Source organism: Dasypus novemcinctus, chromosome 4 (assembly GCF_030445035.2).
Source record: "Dasypus novemcinctus isolate mDasNov1 chromosome 4, mDasNov1.1.hap2, whole genome shotgun sequence".
In the NCBI taxonomy this organism is placed as follows: domain Eukaryota; kingdom Metazoa; phylum Chordata; class Mammalia; order Cingulata; family Dasypodidae; genus Dasypus; species Dasypus novemcinctus.
In genome coordinates, this window is record NC_080676.1 from 56460585 (window position 1) to 56467654 (window position 7070).

General features: G+C 40.0%; 1 non-coding gene across 1 annotated transcript; it reads right to left on the minus strand.

Annotated features, from left to right (window-relative positions):
- Positions 1-6505: 6505 nt before the first annotated feature.
- Positions 6506-6632, minus strand: LOC111760288 (U6atac minor spliceosomal RNA). The gene has a single exon (XR_002794029.1). It is a non-coding gene; the product is annotated as a U6atac minor spliceosomal RNA (small nuclear RNA).
- Between the last annotated feature and the right edge of the window lie 438 nt (positions 6633-7070).

A 7070-nucleotide genomic window follows, 5' to 3' on the forward strand; every position in this document is an offset into this window, starting at 1 on the left:
GCTCAGGGGTGTCCCCCGCGTAGGGGAGCCCCACGTGCAAAGAGTGTGCCCCGTAAGGAAAGTTGCCCAGCGAGAAAGAAAGTGCAGCCTGCCTAAGAATGGCGCCACATACACGGAGAGCTGACACAACAAGATGACACAACAAAAGAAACAAAGATTCCCATGCCGCTAACAACAACAGAAACGGACAAAGAAGAAGATGCAGCAAATAGACACAGAGAACAAATAACAGGGGCGGGGGGAGGGGAGAGAAATAAATAAATAAGTAAATCTTAAAAAAAAAAAAGAAATGCATAGCAATAAATTTGTGTATATTCTTAGATAGGCATACATTTTAAAAAATGCCCTACAGGAAATATAATAGTAGTTACTCCTTGGAAAATGAAGTGGGGATAATTATGGGAGGTTAAGAGTAGGTGAGAGAAGAATCATTTTTATATGTACATTTTGACATGTTTTAATTTTTTTGCCCTATGTACATATTGATTTTATTTAAAAAATATAAGTCAATCTAAAAAAGCTTACAAAAGACAGACCGCAAGTAAAAAAAATATGGTGCTATATTATTCATCATCAAATGATTGTTCTAGGCAATGAGTATCATAAAAGTTTAAAGGAGAAAGAGATTGCTAGGTGAGCTTCTGGATAATTACTATAATAGTAATTACATTTATGGAACTGTACCAGGTCTAAATTTAATAAGTTTCCATCCATTGCAGTTATTGTCTTTATTGATGCTCAAATTATCCCTTCTTTGGCTGGCAGAAGAAGTTCTTCAAGTTGCCTCCTCGGTCCTTTTGAAATAACCTTAGTAATCTTTGATAGCTTCTTTGCATTATGGATCGTCTTATATATTTTCTACCCCAGCCCCAAATCAGACTTTTCTCCAAAGAGCCCTGAGCATTTAATGGGAAATGGTATTTTGAAACCATGGTCTGGACCCTAGTAGTGCTTATTGCGATTGGGTCATTTTTTTTCTAGGCCTTTTTGGTGGACAGATCTAGATAAAGTATGTAAATACATAAAACGTAAATATTTATAATAAAACACACATGAGTTTATAGTGACGCTTTCAATTCAGATTCAACATTATAGGGTTTTTCTTAACCTCAGTCTTACTTACGTATTTATCTCTTCTTATTCAAATTGAAAATTCCATTTCTTAAAGATACCAACATAATTACAAACAAGTCTCAGAGTAAGAAATGCTAATACTATTACTGCTACTATAATTAGTGAAAACAGTTATAGTTACTGAACAACCTGCCTTTAATATATCCTGCTAAGAACATGCACTCAAACAATTGAGTCATAAAATAATTTGGAATAGTTCTCTTTGAAGTTATCATCCAACTGGCTATACAACAAGGTTCATTTGTTTAATTTTACTTTCTATTTTTCAGGAATTGCATTTTTGAATTTAATTTTGTTTAATAATTTTGTAAAATATTTACATGGTTCCAAAATAAAATCCTATAACCAATATATATTCAAATATGTCTAGCTATTACCTCCCTTGCCATACAGGTATAATCATTTAAAATTTTTATTTCATTATTTATCCTTCCCTTGTTTTGTATTTTATATAATCAAATGGGTGTTTTTGAGAGAAATGGAAGCATTTAACAAAATATCCTGGATTACACCATATTAGTAGGTAAAGTTAACTTCTTTTAAATTTTTTTTTTTATTTTTAAAGAAGATTTAGATTGCATAAATATTACATAAAAAATATAGGGGATCCCCATATACCCTACCCTCCTTTTATTGCCACCATTAACAATAAATGTTAACAATAACAAATGTTTGTTAAATTTGTTAAAATTGATGAACACATATCAAAGCACTGCTACTAACCATGATCTATAGTTGCCATTATACTTTACACTTTATACCATACAATTTTACAGGTTTTGAAAAAATATATACAGGCCTGTATCCATCATTGCAATGTCATGCAGGACAATTCCAATGTATCCAAATGCCCCATGTTACACCTGTTCTTCCCTCTTCCTCCCCTTAGAACCTCTGGTGGCCACTGCCTTTATATCAGTGTTACAAGTTCTTCCAAGGACTACTTTAGTCCATAGTTGCAGTCCTCCTTTATGTTTTTTATTCCTCAGTCTTGAGGATTTGGGGATGGTGATGCCCACTCTACTTCTGACTGAGAGGGCAGATGGATAGAATTATTGTGCTTGCAGTGTGGATATTCTGTTTTTGGGGATGTGTGTTTTCGATCATCACCCTTTGGTTAGTTGTCCTGGGCGAGTCCAAATGAACTGGAAAGTAGGTGTTGCAACTCAGCTGAGATTCAGGGCTCAATCAGAATATGAACAGACTGAAGATTTAAGTCTTTGGGACCTACATTTAACCAGTATAGTGTTAATTACAGGTTCAAATAAAAGGGACAGAAGAGCCAAATGCAGGGAAATTCTAAACGAGTCTAACTCTGTTACATTGGGGAGCATATATTCCAGCATAAGGCCCACTGATAGGGTGCTGAATTCCTGAGATTGTCTGCCGGACAGATAACACCTAGGCCTGCTGCACAGCCTGTCATACCACCCCTCACAGTTTCACCATCATCCTGGGAATTTCCTCCTTTCTCTTGAGTAAATCACCTGCTTAACCTGTTCCCACATTGCCTGCTTTCTTGCTTCACTTCCTCATTTTGATGAAGCAGAGCTTTACGCCTTTATCTTCGTTCTGTGATGAGGCTCATAATTCTTTTTTTTTTTGTCTTTGTTATTGCATTAGTTTTTCTTTTTTCTTTTTGGTTCATCATTCTTATTCGCACTGTTTCATCTTCCTTTGCCTGATGATGGAGATATCACTGGAGCATCATCCCAATGACTGTCATTAACCATGTGTCAGTGGTGTCCTTTCACATGATTCTTAAATCAATAATGTTAGGTGTAATGTTTCACAACTCAAGCTGGAGTCTACCCTTAATCAAGTAGGCCATGACTTAAGGCAGTCTCCACGACAGTGAATTAGAGATTCATTTGCTCCAAATTGAGATAGCTCCTCTTCTTACTGCAGAGCAGTTCCTGATATAACAGAAGCAAGGCCTGGCAACAAACTAAAAAGACATGAACCCTGTTTTCTGCACACGGTGGAAGTCCCAAATCCTAAACAAAGCTTTGAATATGTCCAAAGTTCTCACAGTGTGATTGTTTGTATCAGCGTATTTGTTGGGATGATGAGAGTCCATGACAGGTATAATATCTTGATACCAAAGGAGCATGATTCTCTAAACCAGGTAAAGTAAAATTCCCAAGATGTGTTTAAATTATGAAGGGTGTCAGAATCCTCAGGATTGGGGAATGAACTCTGGACTAGAGTGGACTTACTGTAATCTACTACAGACTTCTTGTGATTCTAGCAATAGAAGAACTTATATCATTGATGTGGAGGTAGTGGGTCACTGGAGGTTCTGAGGGCAGGGAGAGGGAAAGCAGGTGTAATATGGGGGCATTTTCAGGACTTGGGAATTGTCTTGAATGACACTGCAACGACAGTTACAGGCCATTATGTATCTTGCCATAACCAACAGAATTGTGTGGAAGAGAGTGTAAACTATAATGTAAACTATGATCCATGCTTAGTGGCAATGCTCCAAAATGTGTTCATCAATTGCCATGAATGTACCACACTAATGAAGGATGTTGTTGTTAATGTGGGTAAATGTGGGCAGTGTGGGGAGCAGAGCATATGGAATCCCCTATATATATATATTTTTTAAGTTTTTTTATTATTATTTCTCTCCTCTTCACCTCCCCCCCCCCCCCCCCATTGTCTGCTCTCTTGTGTCCATTTGCTGTGTGTTCTTCTGCATCTGCTTGCATTGTCAGGTGGCACTGGGAAACTGCATCTCTTTTTTGTTGGGTCATCTTGCTGCATCAGCTCTCTGTGTGTGTGGCACCACTCCTGGGCAGGCTGTGCTTTTTTCATGCAGGTGGCTCTCCTTGTGGGACACCTCCTTGTGCATGGGGCACCCCTATGCCAGGGTGCCCCTGAGTGGCATGGCATGGCACTCCTTGAACATGGCAGCATTGTGCATGGGCCAGTTTACCACATGGGTCAGGAGGCCCTGGGTATTGAACCCTGGACCCTCCATATGGTAGGCAGACACTCTATCAGTTGAGCCACGTCCGCTTCCTCCCTATATTTTTTATGTAACATTTATGTAATTTAAATATCTTTTAAAAATTATAATAAAAAAATAAAATATGAGGGTTGTAAGCTACAGGTGTTTAAAAAATGCAAGCAAGCAAGCAAATGATAACTATCCCTAACAAAATCAAATTTCAATGAGAGATGCATGAATGTGTGCTTGAATGGATGCAACAGGAAAAAAGAGAAAAGTAATGCGCTGACGGGCTTCTGGTTCTGTATTTTAGTAATGTGCAGGGTTTGTGGTTTATAACATCATCAGAGTTGTACAATAGCATTATATCCCTGAAAGTTGTGCAGTTATCTCTCTTTTTCTCTTTCTTTTCTTTGCGTACAATGGGGGATCTAAGCCTGGATCCATGCCCTGCCCAGGACATTTCCTTTTTGTGGCATGTGAGCCAACAGTAAGATTTACTGCTTTGGGGATCGGTTCAGAACAAATGTTCCAAACAGCCGTCTGCCCCAGGCAAGGTAATTTTGGACAAATTCAACAAGACTTCAAAGGAAGCCACCTACTACAATGCCTAAGGAGGATAAAGACCCGATTTAAATGAATGTATTGCAATTAGTGGGTATTTACTTTATATGTTGCCAAGTTCTGATAGCTTTCTCTAACCCTCAGGGAAATAATATATATATGTCTACTTCGGTGAGCTGAAGAAATGGGATATCTGCTTCCCAGAGAGACAGGTGTTGAGAACATGCACAGATCTAAAAGAGAGAAAAGACAAAGTCCATGTAAGCTGGAGACAAAGGAAAAAATGCAGTGTTTGTTTTGAGGCAAAAAGAAGTGAGTGTAAGCGCTATTCTCTCAGCATCCCTCTCCTTGAAAGAGACATAGATCCTCTGCTGTAATATTCTGGCCTCTTTGAAAATAGCTTGTCTTGGATAAAGAAAGCAAAGGGGAGGCAACATTTAATATTGATAAATGAGGAAAAGCCACTTATCAATTAAAGAGGTCTTTGGCCACCACCATGCTGACTTAGGTACATTCTAAACTGCCTTGACTTTAATCCAATCATTCAGCATGAAGCGTTAACAGCAGTAGAGGAAATTAAGGATTACATTGTGGTGAGAAGAATGAGAAAACAAGAGGCTGGATGTATAGTATGAGTGGACCTTAATCAAATTGAGCCAGAAACAGACCGAAGTAGAAATCTAATAGCCCAGTGTTCTCTTATTTATGTCTACAGTTTCATTCCAAATCTTACCCTTAAAAGTGTTGTTTAGTGAACAAATTGTTATGGAAAAGTTCATTATGTCCTTTTAGCATTTTTTTTACAGAAAGAAGAAATGTTGTGAAAGTCAGCCTCAAATTGAGTCAAGAAACACTGCATACTGGCAAGGGGATGTGGCGTAAGTGATTGAGCTTCTGCCTACCGCATGGGAGGTTCTGGGTTCAGTTCCCGGGCCCTCCTGGAGAAGATGAGCTTATGCAACGGGAAGGTGCAGTGAGCTGATGCAACAAAGAGATGCAGGTTCAGTGTCTGGTGGCTCCTAAAGAGGAGACAAGCAGACAGGGAGCTCCAACAACTGGGGTGGGGGGAGGGGGAGGATAAAGAAAATAAATCTTAAAAAAAAAGCTACTGCATGCAGACTTCTATTTTGATGGGGCTGAGAACCTGCTTGCCTAACAATTCTCTAACCTGACCTCTCTTTGATCGAAAAGATCCTAAAGAGAGGGAAAGCAAATCATGCTTTAATTTGTGTTCCTGTTTATTTCATATAGTATATAACTGGGCAAATAAGCAAATAAGCTCTCAATGAAAAATTGAATCCAAGACACAGATTTAAAAGCAGATCAGAGGGAAGCAGCTTTGGCTCAATCAACTGGGCTCCCGTCTACCACATGGGAGGCCCTGGGTTTGCATCCCGGGGCCTCCTTGTGAAGGCAGGCTTGCCCTCATGCCATGGAGTGCTGTTAGCCTGCAAGTGCCACCAGAGAGCCTGCTCAGCAAAGTGATGCAACAAAAAAGGGAGACAAGTAAAAACACAGAAGAGCGTGCAGCAAATGGACACAAAAAGCAGACAACAAGCAAGCTGCAAGGGGGGGGGGAGAGTAAATAAAAATAAATAAATACAGAAACACAGAAGAACACACAGCAAATGGACACAGAGAGCAGACAGCAAGCAAGGCACAGCTCAGGGGGAGGGGATAAAAAACAAAAATCAGGTCAGAATTAGTGGAAGTCTATTAATCAGTAAGACTGCCTCACTCAGATTTTTTTTTTTTTTTTTTTTTTAAGAATTTTATTCTGTAGATCGGGGAGCAGGTAGCGGCCTGCGTGTATATATAAAACAACCGAATTCCCATGTACCCGGCCGCTGCCAAAAACAGTGGTCAGATGCTACGAAGTAGGTGGCAATGCTTTAACCGCGTGTGTGCTGTACAGACCAGAGCGCCTCTTCCATCCTCGTCAAGTGGAGTGCTAACCTTTTCTCCTTTCATACAACACAGTAATGGCTTATTTAAAGTGTTCTTCCAGCCAGGTCCGGCAGCAGCCTTAGGTTTCTTCCCCAGCGACCTTGGCCACCAAACGCAGGGATTCTCACCTGGGGTGATTTTTCTCCCCCCCACCTGACCCCCCTAAGGGGAATCTGTCAATGTCTGGAGACATGTTTGATCGCCTCAGTTGGGAGGTGCTACTGGCATTAAGTGGGTAGAGGCCAGGCATGCCACTCCACAGCCCACAGTGCCCAGACGGCCCTACCCAAGACTCAACCGGCTCAATGTGGCAGCAGACCTGGGGTTGACAGTCCCTGCTCTGAAGTTTATTACTGTCCATTCATGGAAAATGGTGTCACAATTTAAATCCCGTCAAAAGCTTTTCAGCCAAACGTCTAGATAATATCCGCATACGTGTGTCAATAGTAAAATTGGTGCAAAGGTATCT